The 14,682-nt window shown below is 39.4% G+C and overlaps 1 long non-coding RNA gene and 1 other non-coding gene across 2 annotated transcripts; both read left to right on the top strand.

The window, feature by feature from the left end:
- Positions 1 to 5,925: 5,925 nt before the first annotated feature.
- LOC116277518 (small nucleolar RNA SNORA25) lies at positions 5,926 to 6,052 on the top strand. Its single transcript, XR_004186981.2, has one exon. It is a non-coding gene; the product is annotated as a small nucleolar RNA SNORA25 (small nucleolar RNA).
- Positions 6,053 to 6,896: 844 nt separating this feature from the next.
- On the top strand, positions 6,897 to 8,226 carry LOC140699682 (uncharacterized). The gene is made up of 2 exons (XR_012077931.1): positions 6,897 to 6,950; positions 7,941 to 8,226. It is a non-coding gene; the product is annotated as an uncharacterized lncRNA (long non-coding RNA).
- The last annotated feature ends 6,456 nt before the right edge of the window (positions 8,227 to 14,682 follow it).

Genomic DNA, 14,682 nt, shown 5'->3' with positions numbered 1-14,682 from the left:
TTCTTGGCCTGGCCTTGTGTACATTGACAATCAGATTCAGTCCTTGGGAATTTTCTGGGAGTGTTTGTATTTCCCTGGGACACAACTAAATAATTACAGCCTAATGTGGTAAGTGCTAGGCTAGAGTTCTATGGAAAGAACAGGATAGTTGCTGTAGAGGCCACAATTTCTTGATCTTGTGGGACCTGGGGTAATCTTCATGGTGAGGCAATATTTGGGGTTGTTCTTATAAAATGTATTTGGGGTGAGGAGTTCTGAGTAGGAGGAAGGTAATATATAGGGGAATTGTAATGGGATTTGGGTAGGGGTTGAGACTGACACAGATGGATGTGGCCATAGCAATCGAGTGGCAGTGAGATTGGAGAGGGAGAAATCTGCTTCCGAGATTTTTTATCAGGGCTGACCTAGATAGGAAGTGTTGCCTAACTGGATGTGGAGGGGAGAGACTGGAAGAAGACTTCTTGCTTGAGTGTTTGGACTGGATGGCCATAAACCAACGTTGGATATTCAGAGGATGGACACTGTGGACATAAAGGAACAGATGATCAATTGGTCACATTGATTTCTTTTCTTTTAAGTTTTTATTTTGAAATGATTATAGCATAACTAGTACACTGAGATCCTAGGTAGCCTTCACCCAGTTTTCCTGAATGATAACACTAACAAAAGTGTTAAAATCTGGAAATTGACATTGGTATGATCCATAGAACTTTTTGTGATTTCGCCAGTTTCCCGTGCACCCGTGTATGTGTGTGTGCATGTATGCCTGTATGTATCTGTGCAGTTTTATTACATGTTGATTTGTGTAACCATCACTACAATCAAGATATAGAATTGTTCAACCTCTGCAAAATCTCTCACACTCTTTCCCTTTTCCTTTTCCTGACTCCTTGCAGTCACGAATGTGTTTTCCATCTCTGTAATTCATGTCATTTTTGAGAGTGTTAAAAAAATGGAGTCATACAGTATGTAATATTTTGATATTGGCTTTTTTAACTCAGTACAATTAATTCCCTTGAGATCCATCCAATTGTTGAGTGTATCGAAAGTTCATTTCTTTCCATTGTTGAGTAGTAGTATTCCATGGTATGAATGCACCAAAATTTGTTCCATACATTGAGGGACATTTGGGTTGTGTTGAAATTTTGCCTATTACAAATCAAACTGTTATGAATATTCATATATATTAACTTTTGTGTGTGGATACATTTTCATATCTTTGTGATAAGTGACCAGCATTGCATCTGCTGTGTTGTATATTAAATGTATATTTAGAATATATTTTTAAGAAGCTGCCAAACCATTTTCCATAATGACTGTACCATTTCAACAATCTCAGAAGTAATATATGAGATAACTAATTTTGCCACATCCTTGGTATTGTCATCATTTTAAAAAAATTTAGCTGTTCTAGTAGGTAGGTATAGACTAATATCTAATTGTGACTTTAATTTGAAGTTTCCTAATGGCAAATGACCATCTTTTCATGTGTTTGTCTTCTGTGTATTCTCTTTGATAAAAATATCTATGTCGTTGCCCATGTCCTAGTTGTATTACAGGGCTCCATGTCAGTACTCTGAGACACTTCATTATGCCTTATTGCTGCTGGAGGGGTCGGGAGGAAGCACCTGCTGGCCCCCTAGACCCTGCGGGGTGGAGGATGGGGGAGGCAGATTGCTGAGTAGCACTCCTCCCACACACCACCTTTACCTCAGCGATGGCAGGTCAGGCAGCAGCTCCAGTTCTGCACATGGCCACACTGATTCCACAAGGGGTCAGTTTTCTTTTGGTCTTGGCAGGAGTAGTGCCAGTATTTAAGAACAAGTTTTTTCTGCCAGACGTCCCTTTCCCTGTCCCTGGGCTAGAGGGAGGGAGAGGCTTTATTTACAACCTTTATCTTCTGGTGGTTCCCGGTCCAGGCTTCTCCAGCACCTCATCAGGGGTGAAGGGGAAAGAAAACCCAGGTAGCTTCACCACTCCTCATGTTGTCAGCTTCCTGGCCAGTCAGCCTTCCCTCCATTTTTCATAGCTTTCCTGTGTTTGTTTGTGGTCTTAGTACCAGGAGATTTAGTCACAAGAATGAATGGCAAGCAATGGAGTGACTTCATCTTGGCCCCATGTCAGTTTTTAAGGACCTGGGCCACTTCAGGAAGTAGTCTAGACTCAGTAGAGCTTGGTGAAGACAACTCAGCATAGGGCTATTGACAGCAGGAGATGATGGAAGAGGGCTTGGGAGCCACTCCAACTTTGTTAGAACCTTGGCACCTGTGCTTACTGGTTGGGACTTAAGACTCAGCTTCCTCATAGTTCAAATGGGGATGATGCTGTTGCTGCTAATAATGCCTCTGTCTGTGACATTATACATTTACAGTAAGTTGCAGGATACCCGACCGTTACTAAGGGCCCAGTAAAAGTGATCTCTTGCTTTACCTGTAGTTGAGATTCTTGGCTCTAAGAAGATCATTTTTGGGCTTAGTGAGAGTGACTTAATGAGAACAAAAGCCAGATTACAGGGATTCAAAAACCAAGCAAAAGATGAGAAAAGAAGTCAGTGTACCTTCAAAATATTTTCCTGGAGAAGTAGAGAGAGGGTTGTGAAGGAATTCAGGGAAGTGACTGGGGGAGAAAGGAGTGTGAAGTTTAGATAGGAAAGAATAAAGGACTGAAGAGGGAGAAATAAAGAGGTAAATTACAGAAAGAGCCAGGTTGCTGCTGATACTGGATTTAACACCCGGTATAAAGGAAAGAAAACTATTCCCTGAGACCAGGCATACTCTCCCGTAAACCCCATCCAGCACAGAACCCAGTTCCTGGCTGTCATCACTGATGTCACCAAGTATGTTGACCTTTACCACTTCCAAATCAGGCACCCACTGGAACTGTAACCCACCACTTCAGCTCCTGGTAGTCTGCATCTCCTGTTGTAGAAAGGAGAGAAACAGAGGAAAGGTGAGACTGAATGAGGAGCTAGGACATTAGGAATTTTTATATAATAAGCTTCAGTCATTCATTATTATGCCATCAGACATTTACTAAGCATCTGCTTTATTCCAGGCATGTGCTCTGGTTATGATGATGACAAAATAGACATTATCCTTGTGCTTATGGAGCTTTCCTTCGAATGTGGGAGTCAAGTCTTATGTATCCATGCACAGCTGTGACACGTGTTGTGAGGGGAATGGAATTTGTACAGTGGGGTTATATTGCCAGGGGGATTCTGCATGGATGTGGAGGGTAAGGAAGGCCTCCCCAAGGTAGAGAGATTGGAGCTGAAATAAGGTAGTGGGTACTGTGGAAGCTGAGAAGCATGGGGAATGTTCTAGACACAGGGCACAGCATTCATAAAAGAGGAATATGAAATGTGGAACTGAATGAAAGCCACCAAGAACAATGTGTTCAGCAAGTGGGAGCAAGACCTGAGATGGGAGGTGGAGGAAGGTGAGCAGTGCAGACATCGTAGGCACCCAAGGGCTAGGGTGTTATTCTAAGCATGGCAGTTAGCTGTTACAGACTCATAAGTAGAGTGTAATAGAGTACATGCTCTTTTCCACATCTTTAAAAGTGACACTGTGTGCCCTGTAGGACTTATATTAGAGAGAGACACGGATGGCTATGAGGAGACTAAGCCCAGTATTAAAGGAGGCAAATTGAGAGAGGAGGTAGTTTGGACAAGGGTTATGGCCGTGGAAATGGAGGGAAGTAAGTGAACTGGAGACTTAGTGATGCATCAGACATGGAGGCAAAGTAGAGAGGGATGTTTAGATGACTTTCAGTTTTGTGGCTGGGTGACTAGTTTCCAGTTTCCAGTAATCAGGATCACTGAATATTTGGGAGAAGAAAACATGACTTTATTTTTAGACATTTATTTGATCCAAGATGCTTCTTGGAAATGTTGAAAAAGTAGTTTTCTGTGTGGATATGAAGGGAAAACAAAGGCTTATAATGGAAACAGTGGCTTCCACCTGGGCAGTGAAGACTGAGGAGGTCTGCAGAGGGGTGGGAGGAATTCCAGGACAGAGGGCATAGTACTGTCATCAAAGGGGACAGTATTAGGAGGCAACCCTAAGAGTGAGAGGCATGGCGGTGTCTGAGGAGAGAGGCAAAGATTTAAAGATTAGATTTAGAATAGAAATAGTATGAACACTCTAGAAACTGAATTAAGGAACTAGTAAAAGGCTGGCCTGGCACAGTGTTTTCATCCATATCCCTTAGAGCACTGGGTCCTTGGGAGAGTTACTGTCATGTTCTCTCTCTGTCTCTCTGTCTCTGTCTTTCTCTTTTTCTCTCTCTCATGCACAATCATGTTTCATGATGGGGTAAGTATGGGGATCACTCTTAAGATGAAACAGTTTGTCAGTAACATAACTTCTAAGAGTGTTTGTCTAGCACCGTGAGTCTCAAGGTGGATGGCCCATGCAACAGTACTTACCGACTCTCAGGGATCCAAGTCCGTGTTCTCTGGAACAGCAATGGAGGGACACCTGCTGGGTGTCATTAACAGACTCAGCCACAGAACTGTGCATCCATCCCTCTCAACATCCTCCCCTCCCTCTCCACCCCTGCTCCCCAACCCCCTCTCTGGTAAAGATACAGTTTTTCTGAGGCATTGAAATAGCAGGGTTCAGTGTCAGGGTGTTGTGGGTTTAGGGCAGTGGAGGTCAAAATATTTGGTGAAATCAAGGATGACAGCCAGGAATCTGGATCCATTCTGGCCAGTGGTTGGGTGAATAGTGTGTCTGGGTGTTGGGTGGGATTAATCTTTGGTAACCAGTGAAAGCCTCCAAATTAGCAGCAGGGGACTAGTTCATGTATAGGCAAATAGGAAACCGAGAAAATGATATTCTGGAACAAACCTTCTGCAGATAATCGAGGTCAGGGTGGGAAGACGTGAACAGTAAAAGAAAGGAAGTAACCAAATGATAACCCCTGTCCTGGAGACTGAAATGATTTAATCTTAGAAGGTATGTGCCTGGGATTTGGAGAGTGAAAGTTTGTTATTTAAATGTTTAGAACTTGGAGGTTCTTTTATGTTGGTAATCGATGTGTTAGTGTGCAGCTACTTTGCACATAGCTTTGGCCATAAGGGAAAATGAACCTATTTCAATAAGTAACTCTCATCACCACTGGTATGGCAGTGAGATCACCAACATTCTCTTCATAGAGGGTTATATACAGTTTTAAAAAGCAGAGGAAGAGATCACTATAGAAGGTTTGAGCAAATAAGAGTGGTATTATGCGCAAATGGGTATTTTGTGAGGTGGGATTTTGCTGCAGTCAGAAGCCCGGCATTTATCTTGTTATCTCCAGTGCCTAGTGTAATGCCTGGTAAACAGTCAGCTTTTGATTGAATGGGTGGATGAATAAATAATCCCTCAAATTCATTTTTTTAAAGAAGAACCAGAGGAGAACACTTGAGACTATATTAACTTTGGAGGTCAAACAAAGCCAAAATTATCCAGATGACCTCTAAGTTCTGGTATGAATTTGTAGCACTAGTTTTACATAGTTGATGGTTGCTGATAAGAGTGAGAAATTGAGGTTTTTAACAGGTAGAAAAATACTGACTTTTGCTTGATCCCACATGACTTGCAAGGAGAAAACCAAGATGTCAGGCAAGAAGAAACAGTTGGCCTTGATGTAGCAATGAATAGCAGAATATTGCAGATTTGATTAACATTAAGTTAGCTTTATTTTTGTAACTTTCTACACATAAGTATTCCTGCATAAGAGATGAATGATATGTACTTGAGAGCGTTGTGTTGAATGAATGTATAGATGAGTGAATTCACATGTACCTTTGCTGGATGCAGCCTTCTTATTTCTTAATGTAGTTGTATCCTGGTGTTTGACATGACCGATTCTGTCTCAAGCATGCATAGTTATCTATTTGAATATCAAATTACCTCATAAGGACCCTCATTTTATAGGTCATTTCAAAGAGGGCTGATGGGACCAAAACCCAGGAGCTCTTAACACTGCGATCAATGATTGAGTTCCTTGTTGGTTGTAATAGTCACTCAATAGTGCTATGTTTCCTAATGGTGATAGAAGATAAAAAGATAAAAGACCTTCATTTTACTCTAGGATGATGGTAAACAGTTGGCAGTATGTGTATATCATTATGACTTCAATATTTCTTGTTTTGATTGTCTTGTCATTAACTTTCCTCCTTTTATCTCTCTCTTCTCCCAGGACATGGAGGCCTTCTTTTTTCCTATTCAATTACTGATTCAATTTTTCTGTCTTTAAAAAAATTACTGACTTGTAACTACATACAGTTATCCCTCGGTATCTGCAGGGGATTGCTACCTAAATCCCCAGATGCTCAATCCCTTAAATAAAATTGTTCATAGTTTGCATATAACCCACACACATCCTCCTGTATACTTGAAATCACCTCTTGATTACTTATAATTTCTAATACAACATAAATGCTATGTAAGATGTTGCTGGAGCACAGCAAATTCAAGTTTGCTTTTTGGAACTTCATGAAATTTTATGCCTGAGAATTTTGGATCTGTGTTTGGTTGAATCCACAAATGCAGACCCTGAAGATACAGAGGGCTGACTGTACCGTGAATCATACTGGTCACTAAGACCACAGAGATACACAGGACATAGCCCTTCTCTCCAATAAGCTCCAGTCAGTAGAAGAAGTAGACATCCATGTGTAGCACCAGTAAGACATTGTAGTAAGCTCAGAACAGAACAAATTTAAGGTTCTGTGTTATTGTGGACAGAGACTTGTTATAATGAGGATGAAGGTGGGTAAGGCAGGCTTTTTAGTGAAGGTTATACTGAAGCCAAACCATCTCCTTTACTTCTCTGTATCTTTTTGTTGTATTACCTTCCAATAGCCAAATGGATCAAGCCCTCAGAAGATCTGTTGATCTGTCATCAAATCTTTCCCTGCTGAAAGAAGCTTCCTTTGAGGAGCTAGTCTTTGCTAGGTAATCCCATTAACAGAAAAGCCTGCATTTCAAATCAATCAGTGAATACAAAACACAAAATAGCTTTGTTAGAAATCTCTCAGGTTCTATCATTTACAGCAGTTTATGGCTGAGCTGCCTTTATGTTTAAACAACAAAAAATGTTGAAGGAATTTTAACTTCTGAGGACTAGACTCAAACCCAAGATACGGTGGTCGACTCAGACTTATTAATGCACTTAGAAAATGTAGGATTTTGACTGTCTTGAAATATCTTTGTGAATTACAGAGATAAGACTGAAAATAAAGATCATCTAAATTCTCTATTAAGAATAAATTTTGTGTTTTGAAACCTATAAAATATTCTGCCTTATGTTAAAATGCAGAGGATCCTCTGCTATAACCAAACTGAGAGCAATAAATTTTTAGCTTGGGTTTTAAAGGGTGAAAGAGGACAATGAGAAAGAAAAGAAGCCTAGAGCCAGTTTTGTGTCAAAAAAAATTTGAAAGAATCAAAATCTTTTCTTTTTGTTCCATGACTTAATAATTAAATTGTACTTTTCTTTTCTGAAAACAAATAGGCAAAAACAATGATTGAAATAATCAAATACATATTTCTTTTCTTTAAAAATGTTATAACACCTTAAGGATTAATTTACTTTCAAATTAAACTTGATTACTTTCTGAGAGAAATACCACTTTAAAATGAAAGTCTTCCATTCCAGACAGCATTATAAACAGCTAAAAAAACAAGGGAGGAAAACTGTACTGTTTCAAAGCATGCTGGAATAAATAAAAAAAATTTTTTTTGGCACATCACTGATAGCCAATAGCATTTGGAAGATTTGGAGATGAGCTGGTTTGTATTAAACATATTTAAACATTTTAAAATGTGTCATGAATTAAGTCAAGCTTTACCTCAAACAGATGCTAAAAATATCAAAATACATGGAGTTTTACTGTATTAAAATCATGATTATCTAAAAACCACTTGGCTTTTGTTTTTCCACAGAGAATAGTCAGATGAACTGGAAAAAATGGAGAAGCATGGCTGGTCCTCCAAAGACAAAGAAAATGCCAGGTTTCTTGGACAAACCTGAGTAGTGACCATATCATAGCAACCTGTAGATTGCATCCAGGCTATGGGTAGGCTCTTTCCAGTTGGAAAATGCAGTATCTTATGTGCATACCTCATGAATATTGTGAGGATAAATGTTTTTTGTGCATTGTCTTTTGCCTCTTAACTTGGCTTCATCAGGCTTCTATGAAATTAATAGAAAATAAAAAATAGAAACATAGACCCTTCCTTCATAGCTCATAGACTAGTAGAGAACCGATAGATGTCTGAGTAACCACTACCCAGTATAAAGGCATTTTTTTAGTTATTTAAATAAGATACTATAGAAACACAGAAAAGGAATGATTAAATATACTTGTACAACAATATTTAAATTGGATTTGAAAAGTAACCAATAAAGTGACAAGAAATGGATGGTAAAATCTGATACAGCTAGAACATAAGGTGCTGAGGGAGATGGAATCAGAAGATGGCAAGCCATCTTTGCAAAGGGTCTTAAGGGCCTGCTGAAGAGTTTGGACTCCATTGGGCAGTCACTGCTTAGCCATGGGAATGCTTCTAGGCCAGGATGCAGTGCACTCAGATAGGCTTTTCTGAAAGACCATCATGAAGCACTTGTGAATGATGGTGTAGAGGGGAGACTTGAAGCTGGAGAACTAGCTAGTCAGATATTATGGTGCAAGCTAAGGACCCTGGGTTAGGATGAAGAGGAGAAAGGGATCTGGGAGTCCTTGGAGATGCAATGGAGCAAGATTCTAATCAAACACATATACAGGGTAAGGAATTGTCTTGTTATTTCACACTATGAAAAAACAGACTTTTCCCCAAGCGCAGTATATCAGGGACTACTGGACACCCGAGTCAGGCACTGGGTCCCATGATTAAAAAATCAAAGCCTGGATAGGGTGGGAAAGTACTGGACACCTGACCTACATTATAGCTCTGTATGTCTGGTTAAAAGAAAATAGAGTATCGGGGGGGTCAAGATGGCAGAGTCATAGGACCATGAGTTCACCTCTTCTCATGACTAAAAACAAAACCCACAATGACTGCTAAACAACTATTGACAAAAAAAGACTGTAACCTAGCAAGAAAGATCTTCTTCAATGGGAAATATAGAGAGAGACCTGCAGGGGACAGTAGGAGGGCATGCTTCAATAGAATCAGGCCCCATAGCGCCTGGGTGGGGGACCCACAAGCTGAAGTGTAATTAAGTCACAGAGGCCCCCCACAGGACTGAGAGCGCTGAGCCCCATGTCAGGCTCCCTAGCCCGGGGTCCAGCGTTGGGAAGAGGAGAGCCCAGGACATGTGGTTTTGAAGGCCAGGGGGCTTACCTCCAGGAGCCCCATGTGACCAGGGCAAACAGATTTCATTCTCTTGAGACACATACACAGAATTTTGCATGTGCCAGGTCCAAGGGCAGAGACAGCTTGGGAGGTCTGAGTAGAGTGAGGGCAGAGCACAGGTTTAATACGAGCGCCCACTCCTGGGAAAGGGAACAGCAGGACTTGGTGCTCGGTTCCCTGGCTTGTTTGTAACAGCCCCTTGTGATGTGCTGATTCTCGTGACCTCCTCCAGGAACGTGCACACTTTCAGCATCTCCGCCACCTCTCCTTGAACAGACTGCAGGGATCTCTCTTTCCTCAGTTCTTCAATGACAAAACTGATTTCCTTCCTTGAACTCAGGTTGACCGTCATCAACTGTCTGTAAGCGTTAGCGAGGCTGGTGTATTTACTGGCTCCTTCTCTAGCCTGGTGTTCTTTAAAGTCGTCTCCATGCTAGCACACTCCTGTTTAGCCACTTACAGCTGGTCGATGAGGTGGCACTTCTCTTCGATCTGGGAAGCCAGTGTTTCAGCCCGCTGCTTTTCATAGCTTTGATAAAGGTGACTTCTAACACACTGAATAAGTCTGCAGGTAAATGAGACACTCACCAATGAGGTGAAGACAGGGAGACTCAACACTGCTTCCCACTGGAAGCTCTGGAACATGAACTGAGAACACAGGCCATAGGGCAGCAGCACCACCAGGACCGCACACAGCTCCCTCAGGATCAGCCCAAAGCCAAGCTCCATGGAGGACAGTAGCCCTTCCATGACACTGACCCACCCAGGGCTCTGCCTGGTTACCATGGAGCCACCAGCCACAAGCCCCAGGGGACACCCCAACATTCCACCTGGAACCCAGCCAGCAACTGACATCCCAGATGGGTCAGTTACCAGTGTGTGGGGGAGGGGCTGTGCCAGAGGGGAGGGTTGTAACCTAAGTGTCATTCTCTCCATTACTGTCCAATGATAACTTTCCTTACCTCTTTCTTTTTGTGTTTATATCTACATACAGTAAAAAATAGAGTGAAATGTATCGATGTTAAGTTATTGATTTCACAAATTTTTCAAATTCCTAACCTTCCACAGTATCCAAAAAGTCAATGTATGAACCATATGTTTGAATCATATCCATTAACACAGAATATACACTTCGGTCACATTTCAACTGAACCATACCCTCTGACAACATGCATCCATCAGTTTGATGGTGGCTGAACTTGATAAAAATGTAATAAATCACACTGTACACTGTTATGTCTGTCTCTTTGGCTCTAACTAACATTTTTAAAGATAGATGTTTTTAATTGAATATGCTATTCATTCTGTTTGTAGGCCTGAATAATTCATCCTTGTAAGATTATATCACAAATTGATCCATCCTCGTTTTTTTGTTAATACACTTTATTCTTTTAGAGCAGTTTCAGGTTCACAGCAGAAATAAGCAGACAATACAGAGTGTTCACACATAGCCCTCATCACCACCACACACATACTCCCCTAGCCTCAACATCTCGCATCAGTGTGGCATATTTGGTACAATCGATGATCCAACATGGGAATATTAATATCAACCAAAGTCTGTAGTTTACATTAGGGTTCACTCTTGATGTTGTATATTCTGTGGGCTTTGACAAATGCATAATGACATGTAGCCACTATAGTATCATACAGAATAATTTCATTGCCCTAAAAAGCCCTTGTGCATCATCTATTCATCTCTCCCTCCCTCTCCCCAGGAACTTTTTATTGTTTCTGTAGCTGTGCCTTTTCCAGATTGTCATTTGGTTAGAATCAAAGTTTTTAGCCTTTTCAGACTGGCTCTTTTCATTTAGTAATAGGTCTTTTAAGTTACTTCCCTGTCTCTCATGGCTTTATCTTTTCTCTTTTCTTTTTACTGCACCTATATTTTTAAAATTTACCTATATGTACTGTTTATTGTTTCTAAGAATGTTTAGAGCTTTAGCTTTTTAAACTTACATAATTATCAAAGGAATAAAGCCAACCACAAAATAAGAATTAATTTAAAAAGATACACACGCCTTGCTATTAACACAACATTATTTATAATTGCTAAGATAAGGAAGCATCCTAAGTGCACATCAATAGTTGAATAGATAATGCAGATGCAGTATATGTGTATATAATGGAATTAACTCACCAATAAAAAAGAAAGATATTTTGCCATTTGTGGCCCTTCATTCACTTTTTCTTCCACTTCAAAAACCAGACATTTTTAACTGGCAGAGACAGTTCTACTACATCGAAAGCAACAAAATACATAGAAATAAACTTAACCAAGGAGGTTACCTATACCCTGAAAACTGAAATGATACAAAGAAATGGGAAGATTTCTTGTGCTCTTGGATTTGAATAATGAACACTATCAAAATGGCCACACTGCCCAAAGCAACCCACAGATCCAATGCAACCCCATCAAAATATTCACAACATTCCTCACAGAACTAGAACAAACAATTCCAAAATTTGTAAGGAACCACAAAATACCCCGAACAGCCAAAGCAATCTTTTGTAGGTCTTTTTTTTTTCTCTCCACTTTCTCTTTTTGTTCTCTTTTCTTATGGTTTGATGACTAGAGAAGGTACTTTAACATTTGTTGTAAAGCTGGTTTGGTGGTGCTGAAATATTTTAACTTTCATTTATCTGTGAAGATTTTGATGGAAAGAGTGTTCTTGGATGTAAGTTTTCCCCTTTCACCACTTTAAATATATCATGCCACTTCCCTCTGGCCTGTAGAGTTTGTGCTGAAAAATCAGCTGATGATTTTATGGGAGTTCCCTTGTATGTTTTTTGTTGCTTTTCTACTGCTAATTTTAATGTTTTCTCCTTATTCTTTATTTTGGTCAATATGATGACCATGTGCCTTGGTGTGTTCCTCTTTGGGTTGATCCTGTGTTGATCCTGAATATCAACAATTTTCTATGATTCAACATTATACAGTAGAGATTTAGACAATGATAAGAATATGACTCTATAACAAAAGTTACAGAAAGCAGCCATATCTACACTCATACATCTGCCTATGTATCTGTATATAGATATATTTTTATTATTAAACAAAGAGAATTAAAGTATGGGCTCAACTATTATATTCCTGGGGAAAGGGCATCTTTATCTGCTGACCACTGCATCCCCAACACCTGGCACAAAGCCTGGTGTGTGGAAGGTGTGCAATTGAATTTTCAATAAATGAAGACACTATGAGATCAGCAAGAAATCCTAAAAGAATGTAAAAGAAGGAAAAATTAAAACAGATATGAATGAATGAGAGAACTGAGAAATTAAGAAAGAAAGAAATCTAAGGGCTGGTTCCTTAAAAACAAACAAAACAAGCAACTGCCTGATGAAACCAAGGGGAAAAGTCAAGACTCACAGCAGATAATGAGCATGTGCTAAGCACAGTCTGAAACATGTTTACACACATTTTTTTTCATTTACACCTCACGGCTCACACCAGATATCAAGACAAGCTTGGGATGGACTAACCACAATGTGCAAACTACACATATCATTGCAATGAACAGACTTTACTAAGGTGCTTGAACAAAACTGAATATCTGAACAAATGAAATGCCAAAAAGAAACAGAAAAACATACTTATTGAACATCTGGAGAAATTTAAACACTGAATATTTGATATCAAGAAATGAATTAACACTTTTAGCTGTGAGCAAGGTCTTTTTCTTAGACCCTTTAAAAGTCTTACCTTTTAGCTGTACACATTTCTAGATGAAATAAGATTTGAAGCAAAAGTCCAACAAATGGAACTGGTTAAATAAGCTGTAAAATAGTTAATCAGCTGAATTATTATTTTATTTAGTTTTTAAATGGAGGTACTGAGGATTGAACCCAGGACCTTGTGCATGCTAAGCATGTGCTCTACCATTGAGCTATTACTGCCCCAACTGAATTTTTAAATATCACATAGTGGAAAATTCTTTAGCAACATGCTGTAAAATGCTTAAATATATGTAAAAATGAAAAACTTCAAAACAGTATAATGTTAATTTACTTAGAAATATGATATATACTAAATTGTCATTTAAAATAAATGTATATAGTGAGAAAACAAGAGTGAGAATACATACATTCAAAAATTAAGAATGAAACCAAAAAATATGGATTTGATGTTTGGCATTACAGGTGATTTTTACTTGCTTTCCATAGTTCCGAATTTTTCAGATTCCACCTAATTAGATGTACTATGATCAAGAAAATAAAGTGAAATTCAAACTTTTAAAGGCCCCGGGTAGCCCCTTCCTCACCCCCTCTGCCATTACCCTAACTCTACACCCTCATTATTTTGTGCCTGAATTGTGTTAACATAGTTCAACCTGATTTCTCGTTTCTCTCTGTGCCCCCAAAGCCGGAGGTGCTTTCTAAAGGAAATAATCACATCCCGAGTCTCAGTGGTCTCTTTAGGCACTGGAGAAATACAAAATTTAAAAAAAAGAGATTCCTGTCATCAAAAATATGTGTAACTTATAGAGGACATAGGTTAGAATTCAGCCGAGTCTGTAACGGAGAAGTGCTAACATTTCCGCATGGAACATCACACAACATGGAAAAATGTGGAGAAGAAAATATATTTATTTTTATCAATAGAAATAATCAATAATCAATTTACAGTAGGAACAGAGAACAGTTTTATTTGAGCCAATCTGAGGATTGTGGCTTGGGAGACAATGAATCGAGAAGCACTTGGATTATGTTCTGGTGAAGCACAAAATGGGGAAGACTTATACAGGCAAAAACTGCAAAATTACATATGTTGTTTGTCAAGAATTAGACTGGAGCTGGCAAGGTGTAAGGGTGTTAGTTAAGCAAAGAATGGTCCAAAGTGGTTGCATAGTTACGAGGGGACACCCTGAGACCATGAGGTTACAGCTAGCAACTACTAGCAAATATTGCTCTGAGAATGACTGGTGGTGTCCTCGAGTATGATTCAGTGCAGAAAATTCAAGTTTTCAGTAATATAGTAACACATCTATAGTGACACTGATGAAAGAAGTTGAAGACAACACAAATGAGTGGAAAGGTATACCATGTTCTGGGATTGGAAGAATTAGTATTGTTAAAATGACTGTACTACCCAAGGCAGTCTACAGATTCAATGCAATCCCTATCAAAATACCAAGGGCATTTTTCACAGACTTAGAATAAATTGTTTAAATTTGTGTGGAAACACAAAAGAATCCAAATAGACAGAACAATCTTAAGAAAGAGGAACAGAACTAAGGGGAAATTTCTCCCTGTCTTCAGAGTATAGTACAAAGCTATAGTAATTAAAACAGTATGGTACTGATCCATTTTGATTCTTGAATGCATT

The sequence above is a fragment of the Vicugna pacos genome, chromosome 11, assembly GCF_048564905.1.
Source record: "Vicugna pacos chromosome 11, VicPac4, whole genome shotgun sequence".
NCBI lineage: Eukaryota > Metazoa > Chordata > Mammalia > Artiodactyla > Camelidae > Vicugna > Vicugna pacos.
This window is presented reverse-complemented; position numbering and strand designations above follow the sequence as displayed.